Genomic DNA, 15,022 nt, shown 5'->3' with positions numbered 1-15,022 from the left:
GTTAACACTCCGGCTAATCATTTGTTTGCACTGGAAGTCAAACAATCAGTGAGGAGTGATAAGGCAAAGGTCCTCATCTCAGAGTTAAGGCAATTATTGAAATCAACTTAGACTGATCTTGTTATAAAAAAAATTACGGGAAACTGTGGTTTGCAACCTTTTTTGATATTAAGTGCCATTTTTAAATGTTCTTGTTTATCAGAGTACCATAACACCAGTAAGGTTAAGTTGATTTATGAAACCACATACATATTTAAATGTCAAACGGATCTGTAAAAGCCATTTCCCATAATCAGGACATTGTAATTATATATGAGAGCACTATACCGAAGGGTAGTGCAAAATCAGTAGACTACATGCGGAAAAGTACAGTGGAAACAAGTTGTTGGGAGAACAGGGCTAGTGCTAAACCAACCTAACACCAGCATGCTAACATGCTCACACTGACAATGCTAACTTGCTGATGTTTGGCAGGTTTTATGTTAGCCACGTTCACCATTTTAGTTTAGCTTGTTAGCATGCTAACATTTGTTTATTAACACTTAACACAGCTACACTTTCCTACAACGCTGAGGCTGATGGGAACGGCATTAGTTTTGCAGGGATTTGGTCTTAAACCAAATAAATAAATTTGACCTGATTATAAAACTAAGGGTTCAGAGATTCATCCTAATGGAGAAATGAAGGTTCGAACCAAATTTCATGGCAATCGATACAGTATTTGTGAGACATTTAAGTCCGGGCCAAAGTGGTGGACCCTGTGAAAGAATAAATAGCATGCAGCTGTCGGGTGGTGCAACAATTCAGAATGCATTCATGTATGTTTGCCAGAGGCAACTGGATGTTTGCCTAACTTTTATATTCCAGCAAGGAGGTGAAGCCAATTTTTGGTTTTACTTAATTTTATTCCTTAATATTATTCACTGTTTGACATAGATGGGATGCTGAAAGTGAGACCTTATGGTGTCTGATTAGGCGTTTGATTAGATAACAGTGTAAACTCAGCATCTGTTTACCACCCAGGCCAGCGTTCACTCGTGATGAGGCTGCCTAATGAGGCGTGGAGGTCAGCGTGTAGGTTATGGGAACCTGGACCGTGGTCAGACCCTGGAACCATGGACAAACAGGAGGACGCATACAACAGGTGAGATCTGACACCGGCCCCATTCACTCTGAAAGACCAGGAGAGAAGACACTACAGAGGCATGGAAACCAAATCTTTGACCCTGATGTCACTTCCTCCTTACTTAAAAGCTTCAAATTACCCTTACTTCCTATGTAAACCCTGAGTAGCTAAACTGTTCTGGAATGATCTAACCCAAACCATTACTTCCTACTGTGTATCTGTTGGTTTCCTGAGAGGGAGACTTGTTATTTCCCTTCCTGTCATGCCTCACTTTCTTGCAGAAACACAGAAGAGGAGGAAGAGAAAATATTACAGCTTAAAAGCAGTTAATATCTCCATTCACTTAAGCAAAAACTACATCTTCTGTCAGTTTATACTCTCGGCTGCAGCTCTGCCTGCTCCGGATCCCTGCCTCAGTGTCAGATTAGGAGCGAGCTGTTCATGAATATACAGCTGGTTACCCTCATTTCGTAACATTAGTCCCTGTTTGGCTTAGAGCCAGTACAGTAGGGGTAAATAGAGTAAATACAGACAGGCCTTGCAGATGCTAATGTACTTAGCGTTAGCGGTAAACAAAATGAGATTACTGGGGAGGGAAGGCAAACTCTGAATTTGATTTACTCAGGCTTAGCGTAAACAGCTTGTCAAACTCCTGCTCTGCTGCTATGAAAAGGCTGCAGTGTGTATTTGACTAACAAGCACAGTAAGTGTTTCTTGCTATTCATAAAAATTACCAAGGCAATTGTCACTGTAATTGGGAGTCACTGGAAAGAGGAAATGTAGGCGCATCTCCCCGAGATATTCTCCCCGAGTTTTCTCCTTTAAATTGTTGTTGTTGTGCTTTGAGTGATGGAGGATTACGAGTTAGGGATCAATCTGTTCAGTTATTATAATAATGGAATATGAATCTGCATAATGCTAAACGAAAAAAGAGATAAACAAGTTTAGCACATACGAATGTACAGCAGGGAAAGATCACCTTAGTGTTAGCCGGTGTGTCCACGTGTCTCTGCAACATTAACATAATCCACAGTATAATCCAGAGGCGGCCTCTCCATAACGAAGCAGATAACGAGCGCGAGACACCACTTCCTTATGGGAATAAAACTCAGCTAAATGAGATGGAACCAGGCGTATTGCTCTTATTATGTGATAAACAGCATTTTCCAAGTACGAATTTTTCTGGCATGTGATCTTTTTTCTACACTTTCCCACTTTCTTTTTTTCTTTTTTTTTAGTTCTGATGACTACAGCAGTCATATTATTTCTTCATTCTATCGGCCAGGAGAAAGTTTTCAGTGTCTCTCCACAAAAAAAAAAATTGGCAGGCTAATTGCATGTCAATAATTCAATGCTTAATTTTAATGACCAGGAGAGTTCATTTATTCTCCGTCTAGGCTGCCTGACGATGTGATTAATAGGGATGAAAGATAAAGCTTGCAGAGGGGAGAGGGGGAGAGAGGAGAAGGGGAGAGAAAAAAAAGGAAAGGGGATAGATAATGTTAGGATCTTCTATTCTCTTCCTTCCTCAACCCTTCCCAGATGGCAGAGAGGTCTTGCTGACTCCTGATTCGGCAGTTTGGAGGAGGAGAAGGAAGTGGAGGTGGAGGAGGGACGGCGGGGGAGACCGTGTCTCTGGGTGCACTTGACGTCTCTGAGAGCAGCAAATCAGGATGTTCTCATGAACAAAAGACGCATTTTTGCACTTTATCGCGATCCTAACTCGGTACTTATGATTCCGACACACCCATAAACAGTCCAGCAGGCAACAAGTTGTGGGAAAAAATAATTTAAAGTTTTGTTAAACTAGGCTCAGGAAATCCACTGCTGATCTTGCATAATCCCAAGCAGGATGCAACCTTTGTTTGTGCTAAAACTTTATTATGAATTGAGCAGTAAAGAAACCCCCCTTAGGTTTCTTCCCGACCAGGATTGGAAGAAGATGAAGGCATCACAGACCACTCCTCACAATGGAAGCACTTCCTCCAGGCCTAATGGCCTCTGAGCCTCAGCTTTTGTCCCCTGATTAGCCAGCCTATTCAGGGCTCAGCCCCCTAATTGCGTAGCCTGTTTAGCTTCCCTGCATTACAGTAAGAATTAATGAGACACAATTACTGCACCCAGGAAATATCCCGTCCCAGCGACCAATCCGATCTGTAGAAGGACTTTCGATGAATAAAACCTCCTTGAGTCTAGAATTCAGCCTACTGTCATAAAAAAAGTGGAGCGAGGTTTTTTACCCCTCCACGCAGGAGGAAAAAAAAATACATGTATTTATTCGAAGCTATCTCATAATTAGGCCCTAGAGTGAATGAGTGAGTGAGGGAGAGCAGGGAAGGAGAGGGGAGAGAGGGCTGGGGGTGGGAGAGAAGAGCGGCATTCAATAGCAAAAAGGCCCAAAGATACAAAAGGCAGAAGAATGACAGGCACAAGAGTGAAACCTGCTCTGAGAAATGAGGAGGAGGGAGATGGAAAAGATGGATGAGGAATGGGGGGAGGGAGAGTCAGATTCAAACCTACGGTTTAGCTACAAATAGCATTTCATCACTGTGGCTTTGTGGGAAGGCTGAAATGTGGAAGCAGCCCGGGGTGAGCAGACCGGTCTATGCTAATGGTCCTCGGTGACACTTTAAAGAACCTTTGAGATGGGACAGTGGGCTCGGGAGTCCCGTCCACGTGGGAGAACAGTGTTATTGCTAGGAGCCAACACAGGATCCGCTGGCACAAACGGGACCTTATAGTCCTTACATTTTATACACTTCTGTCACACACACACACACACACAACACAACGCAGCAATTTTGAAGCGGCCCCAATTTGCTTTTGCTTCTTCACTTTAGCTAGATGGGAAGGAGGGGGTAATAATTTACATAGTGTCATTATTCAAAGTTTTCTAAATACTAAAACTGATAACTTGGAGTTATAGTTTTTTTCAGTCTTAGTGGTGTACTGTTCATGGAAACACCCTAGACAGGCTGCCAAACCGTCACATGGCTAACACAAACTTAAAGAGTGACTACAAATTAAATATATTTGTTTGCCCAGCATAAAGAGAACAAGGACAAGATGTGACTGTAAAACAAATAATCATTCTGAAATCTTTGTAGGTGTGGAAGTTGGAGTAGGTGGGGACTTACGCGAAGCTAACTATAACTTAACCTTGTGCAAATGATTATTTAGGGAATATTTACATTTTGCCAAGAATTAGAGGAGAAGATCGATACCACTCTCATGTCTGTAGGCCAAATACAAAGCCACAGCAAGCAGCCGGTAAGCTTAGCTTAGCATAAAGACTGGAAACAGCTAGGTGGCTCTGTCCAAAGGTAACAAAAATAACCTTATATGTGTCCAGATCAAGTTCAGGATGCTTCAGATAATATTGAATGCTATCCTGTTGCCTTGTGCAATCCCCCCCCCAAAAAAAAATACTACACTTTTTTCTCCATTAATCATCATGGGGAAATGTGTGCTCTGCATTTGACTAACCCTAACTACTAAGTGGACCAACTCCATTTCTGAGGTCTTGGATCAAGAACACTGGCGTACAGGAGTATTCCCAATACCTAACATTCATGTCTTTTGGGGCTGGGAGGAAACCAGAAAATCCAGTAAAAAATAAAAAAAGCACACAAACACAGAGAGGACACGCTAACGGGAGACCCAAAGGCCTCAGTTGTGAGACAGCAGTGCTGTAAATGTAACTGTGTCTGCTGTAGCTACTCAGCTCTTAAAAAAGAGTGGACCAGTTAGGTTGATGAGATAAGGCTGAAAGGTTGACATTTTCCAGCAGCAATTAACATGGACGTCTCAGTCACTCATCAACATTCCGTCTGCAGCACTTTGCTGAAGAGGTACTAATCAAACACAAAGAATATTGATTCCTAAAAAGAGAGTCACGTGGTTCGAAGTGAGTGAGCGTGGGGGAGAGTTTTTTTTAAGTCCTCTTATGTGGTTTGTAAGTTCTGAATTTGCCAAAGATTAGCCGCCATAAAGAGGATTACTCCTTCTCTGTGGAATATTTTCAACATCGACGTAGTCATTTCAGGAATGTTCCGTGGGGCTTTCAGAGCATTGTGTTTACTCACCTGTCAGTCTGTTTTCCCTTCTCTTTCACCGATTGAAACAAGCCCCACACCTCACACACCCTGAGCACTCACTGCGGCTGAGGCTGGTGGCGTTGACTGTGCAAACGCTAGTACATTAGCCTCGGTGTTATCTGCACTGGGAGCCTGTCTGTCTCGGGCCTCGCTCAGAGCGGTTTACCTGAATGGCCTTTGTTTCCCGTTGACCCACCCACCCCACCTCCCCTTGGAGCAGGTCGCAGCCTGAAGCCATTCCACCCTGGATCTCGGCCCTCCTCGGGTTTCCCCAACTCTCAGAAAAAAATTGGAAAAGAAAAGAAGGAGGGAGAAGAGTGACAGAGAGATGTAAAAAAAAAAACAGAGAGGTCAGAGGCTCAGGTGAGCTTAGCGTGTAGCCTGTCAATCAGACATCATACGGCGTAGCTCAGGGGAGGCTCTCCCGTCCACTGCAGTGCCCCCTCTCCTCAACCTCTGCTGCTTACTTCACCTTTATACGTCTTTCACAGCACATTAAAAAGTACTCAGATTCATCCAGAGTTGTACTTTCTCACTGTTTTCCTTCGCAATTTGCAGACATTCTGACAGAGGGAATCTATCAAAGTTTCTATGCAGCCATTATTTTGCATCTATGGTTGGGATACCTGGCCTGAAACTACCCTTAGCACACACCCGACGTGCTATACCAGACTTTTTGTATATATAAGTAGACCTATGACAATGCTAAAGCAGCAATGAACAAAGCACATTAGCTAAAACAGCAGGATATGCTAAAGAGCAGGTCACACAAACCAAGCTGTGAGGCAATACTATTAGAATAAGTGTAAAGACTCAGTAAGAATGTGGTCACAACCCTAATGTTTATCCTCCCTGATTGCACAATTAGTTTAGCAGCCTACTAAGCACACTTGCATTGTCTGGAGATGCCAATCTTAATGGTGTCATTGGCTGATAAAGACTCAGTCTACATGGTGTGGAGGGGAGATAGCATCACCAGTCGAAGCATTATTACGCCATGCCTTACCTGCCTGATGCAATCAGTGAAAATAAAACAAAGTGCCCTCAAAGGGGGCTCAGTGAAGCCTGCTAACCTCATTTCAGCAACTCGCTGATTTCAATTGATCCAATTACCGTTTGCTGGACTGGAGGCAACCGTAATGTTGGAGGTGGAGGAGAGTGTCAGGAGGGCGCTTTTATCTCGCCGTGCTGTTGCACATTGCACAGTGAGATCGGGAGTGGATGGAAACGTGCGGCCGTCGAAACAGATAGAGACAACATTAATTGTGTGGATGCGTTTCCTGTGATCAGAGGTAAACAGAGTGCATTGTTGTCAGTTACAGAAGGGAAAGGACAAAGAGGAAAAGGGTTAGCATACTGTGGGACTAATACAGCTAAGTTACATCACAAATTAGTCTATATTTACCATCAGTGGTGGGTATAGAGCGGCCATTTTTCTGTCACTATTAAAATAAGACTTTAATTTTCCAGTGGTTCCAGTCGTTAGTTAAAGCCATATATACCTATAATTTACAAATAATATAAGGATCAATTTAGCCACACAGGTGTCCACATTCATTAGATTTCCCTCGACATGTTTGCTACATTTCTTCATATGGCACACTATAGTAAAAGTCTAGAAAAAATGTTGAGCCCAGGCACTGCTGATGCTGACCCTCCTCTAATATTCAGTGTACATCTGACATTACAGTGTAAGGCGATGTGTGAGCATCATATGTGGGTAACCACCATGTTCATTATCAATTTATATCAATTATTTAGCTGGAAAAAGACATTGCTGTCTGTGTTTATATGAAGGGGGTGGGTAAAGCTTGATGAGATGCGGGGGGAGTTGTAGTCCGTAGAGAGATGGGGGAGGTCATGTAACAGATAAGGTCATCAGTGTCCCACTATCTGGCCTTGGGGAGTTTTCTCTCACACATGATTTTACACAACAATCAACCACCAAAGAGTCTCCTTATGCACCCAGCTTGACGCAGATGTTTGCCAGAGAACTTCCAATAATATTCTGGACCTGCTCCACAAATCAAGACTTTGTGGCCTATATGTTGCCACTGTAATTAAGAATTTGTCTAATGACTTGTCTGGTTAAATAAAGGTTGAATAAAATAAAAGATAAAAATGTAAACCCAGTGTGAAGGCTTGATTAATACTGAAGGTAATGCCCATGTTTACATAAATAAACATGCGTCAGTGGGACTGCTAATGAGCAGTATAGGATGCCCAGGGTAGCTCACCAGGGGCATCGCTCCGCCTCTGATGTGCACAGTGAGAGCGATCGGGGGGTTTGATCGGAGCCCGCCAAGAACGAGACGCAAACTCCACAAGGTCGTTCGTGTTTTACACATCTGCTACCTCGCTGCCTCTCCCGTCTCTCACCCACTGGATATGGTTTTCCCGTTTCCCTACCATGTTGTTTTCCGCCTCTCGCTCTCTCTCCTTCCTTCTGTCTGGCGGTCATCCTTGCCCTCGCCATCTGTTTCACAGTGAGCCACACACAGAGGCGGTGGGAGGTAAGGAAAGGAGGGAGACGGTGCTAAAGAGGGGATAAGTGAGGAAGGAAAAACATGAAGGGTGTACAGAACATAATTCCATGGACATTTCTAAAGTCTCTGGGCTCATGTCCTCGGGCTGCTTTCACAGAGATATCAATCACAGGTGGACTTATGATTGACATCTAAGTTCATCTATTACACAAAGATGTGTTATTCTTAGCACTAAATTGCCATTATTCCTGGACAAAATAAAGGCATAGTTGGACATCTTGGAAAATACGCTTTTTCTTTGTCTTGTCAAGAGATTGAAAACAAGATCTGCTCTGTTAAATATGGAGCCAAAGACAGCGGCCTGTCGGCTTAGCTTAGCATCAGAGGGAAATGGCTTACTCTGTAATGGGGCATACGTTATGATCTAAATTGTTTAATCTGTACCAACAAAAGTGTAAAAATAACAATTAGTGGTCTTATTGATCTGTTATGTGCCCTGTAAAGTGGTTAGTTTTACCTTTGACATATAGTCACAAATTTACACTTACTTACGTTACAATGACAGCACAACTCAGTCCAGCCCATATTAGACGGGATTTATACCAAAACTGAGGCTGTCTTAACTCTAGTCTAACACACATCTTGTGAAACCAGCGCATTTTATCCGCATCATACGATTAGCTATTGTTGCTAACTGCATAGGGATCTACTTTCAGTGTAACATGTTGGCTAACCAAACTAGCGGCGTGTTCATCTGGACATGCTGGTTTAATGAAAACCTTTGTTATACATAGGCATACACTTACTAGTGCGGACAACACGGACACGTAGTAGTTCAGTTCATACTGGCCCACTTTGAGGACCTGTTCCACATGTGCCCAGTAGATCTGTACAATATCACTGTAGAGTAGAGGCTGCGCGGAAATTGTCACATGCACAGAGCCTATGCATAACCTTTGTGATGACAACATTAACCTCATGCAGATCCTCATGGAAAACAAAAGATATTACTTTGGCTTTTACAACTACGAGTCGACCCAGGTTAAAAAACACCCCAATTACCCTAAAACTCCGACAGGATTTATGGAGGTATTGGAGGACAAAAAGGGTTACTACAGACAGCACTCCAACAACTATTTTGTCTCACTTACACTATGGATGAAATGCATAACAACTCTCATGTTTAAATCATACTGTAGCTCCTTTTGAATCAGTGACAGCACACTAGAAAAAAAATTCTCCCAACAGAAAATGTCTGTGTGTTTGTGAAACCAGCAGATTAGGAGTTTAGGAAAGCATACTAATTTAGTATTACTCACTATTACTGTGATAGAACTGAACAGACATCCCAAGAGTCCTAACTGACAATGCAAGATCTAAATAAGGATTTTTTTAACTGATAGCGGTTGACATTAAGAGACATTAGGTTAAAGGAGCACAGGTAGAGGATGCATCTAAAGGCTGCATGAATAGTAATGGGTGAGTTCATTAGCAGGACTCTCTGCCTCTTCCCTCACTGTGGAAACAAATGTGACCCCTCTGCAGTCTGATCAGAACCGGCACTGAGGCAACGAGGCCGACCCCTCCACATCATCCCACCGTTGTGTGCTACAAAAACGACAGGCAGCAGAGCATAAAAAATGAAATTACTACCATCAGGATCCAAAGGCAAGTGTTCCACCCCATGTGTTGGAACCAGATGGCAAGTCTACCTGCTTAAGTGCAGTCCATGTGTCGTTCCAGGCACGCAGGCCTCGTCTCCAGTTACACGTAGGGGTTAAAGAAATCTGTTCCCGCTATTATATGGGCTAGTGTGTGTGTGTGTGTGTGTGTGTGTGTGTGTGTGTGTGTGTGTGTGTGTGTGTGTGTGTGTGTGTGTGTGTGTGTGTGTGTGTGTGTTTCCTGAGCGGGAGAAGTCTCTGTGGGCTCACTTACCTTTCTGGACGGAGAGAACAAGTCGCATGCTGTTTTACAAGAGGGGAGATAAATCTGACGGGAGTGTCAAGTAGCAGGCGTCATAGCAGCCAAAGCAGACCTCTGCTGGCTGGCCAGATTCTTGTGGCATCGGATGGCCGAAAAACTCCAAACAATCACACGATAACACGAACACACACTTACTCGGCTCTGGGTCGGCAGCCAACCACAGTCAGTTCTTTGGCTGCAGGAGAATGGTACATATTCTCCTCGTGGAGGCAATGTTGTTTTTTAATGAGTTTTGTTAGCAAAAGAAGTGGTTCTGCTTTTCTCCAGATTTTAGGTGTAACCCATCCTACAGATGTTTGTGTGATTATGTAACAGGTTCACGTTGCTGCTTAGCAACTTGTTTTCAGTGTCACTGTTTATATGGGAAGAAGTTTAAAACTAAAAAGTTCTTCTTACAGGATTAAAGCTGCACTAAGCATGGTAATTGCATGAGCAATGTTTTATCAGCACTAAAGGGTTGGTCCAACCAAATTATAAGCGGCCCTCGCTCAGGCACAAATTGTTTTGATTTGCCAAGATTTAGAGATATCTATACGTCTTGGATATTTCTGCTGCCGCCCAAGATGATGGAGGTAAATGGAAGTTTGGGTGCCACTTTCAAACCTTACCATTGGGTATTGTCAGCATTCAACGAAAACAAGACCAGCCCTCACATTAAAGAAAAGCCTCTAATCAGAATAGGCAGGAGTGCAGGGATTTACCCAGCTATTAACTGCCTTCTTCCACACTGCCTTTCACCAGCACATTTATGTTGCACCAAAATTGTCACGTACGCAGGTTTTTTATGCATGAGAAAACCTGCTAAAAATAGGCGATAGACTCCTTTCCTGTTGCCAGTAGACCAGTAGGCCTTTCTGTATATTTTTTCTGGTGTGTCACGTTCAACATCACGGACGTGCCGACCCACACCGGAAGCAGGGTTAGTAAACAGTAAAAATGTTACGGTGGTTACTTCCTCTTTTTTTATATATATATATACTATTTATTTAGTGTCTTTTTCAAACTCTCAAACCAGAGTTGGTGATTATTGGAACAGTGGAAAAAGTAACAAAGGCGGTTTCGCTGCGTTTTATTTGGTTTCTGTCCAGTTTGGATGACATGTGTTAAAGCGAGGTAAAATGGCTGTTGTTTGACTGGAGTCTGGTGGCTTTAAGGAGCTTGTATTGATAGTATGTTTTGTACATTAATAAATTATAATAATCTTTCAAATCCGGGTTGATTTTATATATTATATATTCACTTAAATGTGAAAAGGGGCTTAATTTAGCGTGTTCCCCCGGGGTTCATGTTTCAATCGCTGCCAATCGGAGATGATAAATACTTCTCCAGAGTCAGTTGTCCCAGGAATGAATGTCCATTGTAACCTTTTCCACTGAAAACAAAAGCCAGACGTTAGAGGTTTTTTTGGTCCAGTGGGAGAGTCTGGACCATTTGATATTATGGACCTGGCTTATCTGAGGAGAGGCTACGTTATTCTTTAAAGAAACCTTTTAACAGATTATATTGACCACAGAGAATCATTGTCTTTAAATGCAGACGTGTTACTTTATTTTAGTTATGCAGAAGCGTACAGCATCAGTTACATCAATCCAATGTTATATATGCAATCAATACAGAAGTATTCAAACAATCTTAGGTCTATACCTTTCCTATTACCCATATTGTTGTTCTACTCACAACCTCCTTGTATTCAGAAAATAAGGCTGGAAGGAAGAACTCAAAGAGTCGAAGAAACCTCCAAAATAGGCAACAGCATCTCTCTCAGAGTATTGAAGGCCAACATTTGCTGAACCCCCATCTCTTTCTGTGCCAGCTGTTTGGAGCCAGAGAAGTAGGGCTCCTCAAGGCAGAAAGACTGAGGGGTCAAGGGGTTTCTTCAGGAACGAAGTGTTGTCTTCAGCTGGAAAAAACTCAATCATCAGTCAGAGCGATGCAGTGTCAAACCTGTGTTCAATGTTGAATCTATTTTTTTTTCCTAATTAACCTCTTTCTCCTCTCACTGTTGATCTCCTTGTCTGGTTCCTCCCTTTGATCTCCCTTTGGTGATGACAGGCCAGGTATTGGAGACACATGCAGGTCAAATAATCAATGACCAGCACTGGTTCTTCTTTCTCCTTTTTCTGGGTCTGAATCTAGCGTCAATTTCACTTGTATGGTTCTGTTTGACAACATCTCCAAAAAAGCTAATTTTCCTGAGCTAAGAACATCCGTGTTCTTGCAATTTTCAGATGATCCAATGGGTTTTGAATGGTTTATTCAGCTAAAGAGGAAGGAGCGTACTCTGAACACCTAATCCTTCTGTGGTTTTTTTTTTCTGAAATACCTCAAATTACCAAATTTGGAGATGAATAGTTTGCTTTGAACAGTGAGAAAATGTTTAATCAAGTAAATACCCACCAGTTTAATAAGCCATTTAGTCTGCAGCAATATGTAATCAATACATGAAGTGCTCAAACAATCCTATGGGGAATTAAAAACCTGGTAACCCAAAAGTTATTACTAACGGCTTAAATATGATTAAAAGACCACTAGTAAGTAAACCACTAGTTACAAGTTCTAAACCTTTTAGAAAGTGTCTAATTAGAAAAACAGGACCACTTTTAGTTTGGTGGTCTGTCGCTCTGTGTAATGATGTTCATTTTCTCAAGCAGCCAGCTCTTGCTATCAGTAAAGCTGCCTTGTGCTGCTTTAAGACAAGACTTAATTGTCTCACTTGGTTTAATAGTTCTTACTCTACATGCAAACACACACACACACACACAGGTCCTCCCTGGTCTCACAGAGAGGGACAGCAGCTGTAAGGAAGGATTTACAAGGGCCGCCTGTCCTCCCAGCAGTAGGCTGATTGGAGGGGCTGGCTGTGTTTGTTAAGGTAATGGGCTCTAGGTGAGCTAATTCACAGGGTACACGCTCCACGCTCCGTCACCTCAGGAGAGCCCATGGTGGAAAAGGAGGTTGCCGGCGGGGGTCTGGGGCTAGGAAGGGGAGAGGGGGTGGGAGGTTTTTCCAGCTCTCCCCAAAATCCCCTCAGCCTTGCTCCATCTCCTCCAGCTCCACCTGAAAGTGATTACCAGGCCAGCCGTGAGCAAACAAGCCCCATATGGAGTGTCTATAGTGGGGCTGAGGCTGGGAGCCCGGGGAGCCCTCCTCCACCTCTTTGGAGAGAAGAGGCCTGAGTAAACACAGCTAATGAAGTCTTAACAAGCAGCCCCCGGGTTAGCGCGAGCTCGCTAAATGCCACCGAGGCTCTTGGAATTGTGTCCGGCAGATTGGCTAAATCTCCTCCAAGCTTTCCTTTACAAGATAAAGTTGCATTAGCATATCTCGGTCTCGCCATCTCGGAGGTAAGTCCAGGATCTGGCGAGCAGTCACACTTTATGGGCCTTCCTTTTCTTCAGTTGGGAGCACTTGATTCTGGACGGACAGAATGGGGCTTTAAATTGAACACATTAACTTCGGATCCCGATGTGATTCCGTGTTTTTATTCATTGGTCACAGAGTGTTTCTTTAAGGCTTTGGTCTGGAGGGGATATTTTCTCACAGCGTGTAGCTCTGCGTTGCAAACAGGCGATGAGTGGGTTTCCTCGTAATAAACCATTATCTCTGTACAGTACAGACTCTCTTGCCCCTCACCTCATCCTCCCTCCTTCGCTCTCCCACACTTTGACCACCACCTTACCCTCACTCCCTTTCTAATTATGTGTCCTTTCTCACTCATCCCAAACACCAGGGGTTTGTTATTCAGGAAAATATGACACCGTCCACCATGTGCACAAACATGCACTCCCTCGACACCACGGCACAGGCAACAGCCAAACTCTTGTCTCCTAATCAAAAGCTAACAGCCATTAATGGAGCTCCTTCCTTGTTATCTCCCACCGGTGTCTCACTTAATCAATCTGGGGTTCTCCTGATGCCCAGCTCGCTGCAGGTTATTTCATTCGATCTGTGGGTCAAGGCCGCCTCATGTGATGAAGACCTGGCTCTGCTCCAAACGCAATACAACTAAACTTAAATACCCTTGCCCCTGCACACAATGTTGTATTATGCTTGGATGGGAAACTGAGAGGAAGATGCCTGCACTGTAAGACCACACATTGGCCTCCTAGCACCCAAACTCTGTGTGTGAGTGTGTGCGTGTATATGCGTGTGCGTGCACAGCAGAGGACAAAATGCCTATTCAAAAACACACCCCTCTTGTTGGTGGATTGAATATCAAGTTTCGGACAGATGTGCCGATCACATGGCTGGCTTTGTCGTGCCTCGTTTTAGCAGGAGCTGCATGGTTTTGAATCCTTGAACAGTCTGTGATAATGAGAATAATAACTCTCACAGCAGGAAAATATCAGTTGCTCATCTTTTATGAGTTTATTAAGTGTTTAAGAAATTAAAAGAAAAACGTTTAATGTCACAGAGAAAGATAATTATGTCTAACTCATTCTAAGTTCACCCTCTGGGGTCAAATTATGAGCATTGTTATTATATGTGCAATATTTCAAGCAAAGTCCAGTAGTTATGAGTGTATGAAAGTGTTTTAGTATTTGTGTTAGAGGGACATTAGATTAATATTCAGTTCAAAAAAAGTACTATTCTACTATTCATTCATATGTAAGAAAAGAATATTTGCAATAAAGTTTAATTTTGTAGCTGGTTGGAGTGAATTTAAGATTCTATCTGACAATTTAGGCACTTTAATGTGTAGCAAAGCATCATTTTTTGTGTGTGCTAAACTTTATAATAAGTATCTGCTGGATAAATAAAGTGGAGGGGGGGAAAAAGGTACAATATTCGTCTCTGAAATAAAGTTGAGATAAAGTAAGAAGTACTAAAAAATGTGAGATATTTATGTGAAGTACCTCACAATTGCACTTGAGTAGAGTACTTGAGTAAAAAAAAAAAAAAAAAAAATATATATATATATATATATATATATATATATCTACAGGAGATAAGAATGCCTTAAGATGAATAAAAGCACACTTTGCAGCAACTGTTGATTCAGGCTTTAATGATCAATAGGAGACATTGAGAAACTACTATGAGATGTCAAACAGCCGCAGAGGTCCCCAGACACGCAGTGTGAGCACGTTGCCGCTGATATGAGCGCTCTGCCGCAATTACACCTCCCGCGGAGCTCTGTGCGAGCGTTAAACGAAACATTAGCACCTCATTTAAAAAATAAAACAGGCTTTTCACAAGGACAGACAGCTCCCTGGGTAGTCTTATCATGCGCAAATTAGCCAATTTACCAAACCGTTCCCTCTCTCTCTCTCTCTACACACACACACACACACACACACACACACACACACACACACACACACACACAC

Source organism: Anoplopoma fimbria, chromosome 21, assembly GCF_027596085.1.
Source record: "Anoplopoma fimbria isolate UVic2021 breed Golden Eagle Sablefish chromosome 21, Afim_UVic_2022, whole genome shotgun sequence".
In the NCBI taxonomy this organism is placed as follows: Eukaryota; Metazoa; Chordata; class Actinopteri; order Perciformes; family Anoplopomatidae; genus Anoplopoma; species Anoplopoma fimbria.
Note: the sequence above shows the minus strand (reverse complement) of the source record.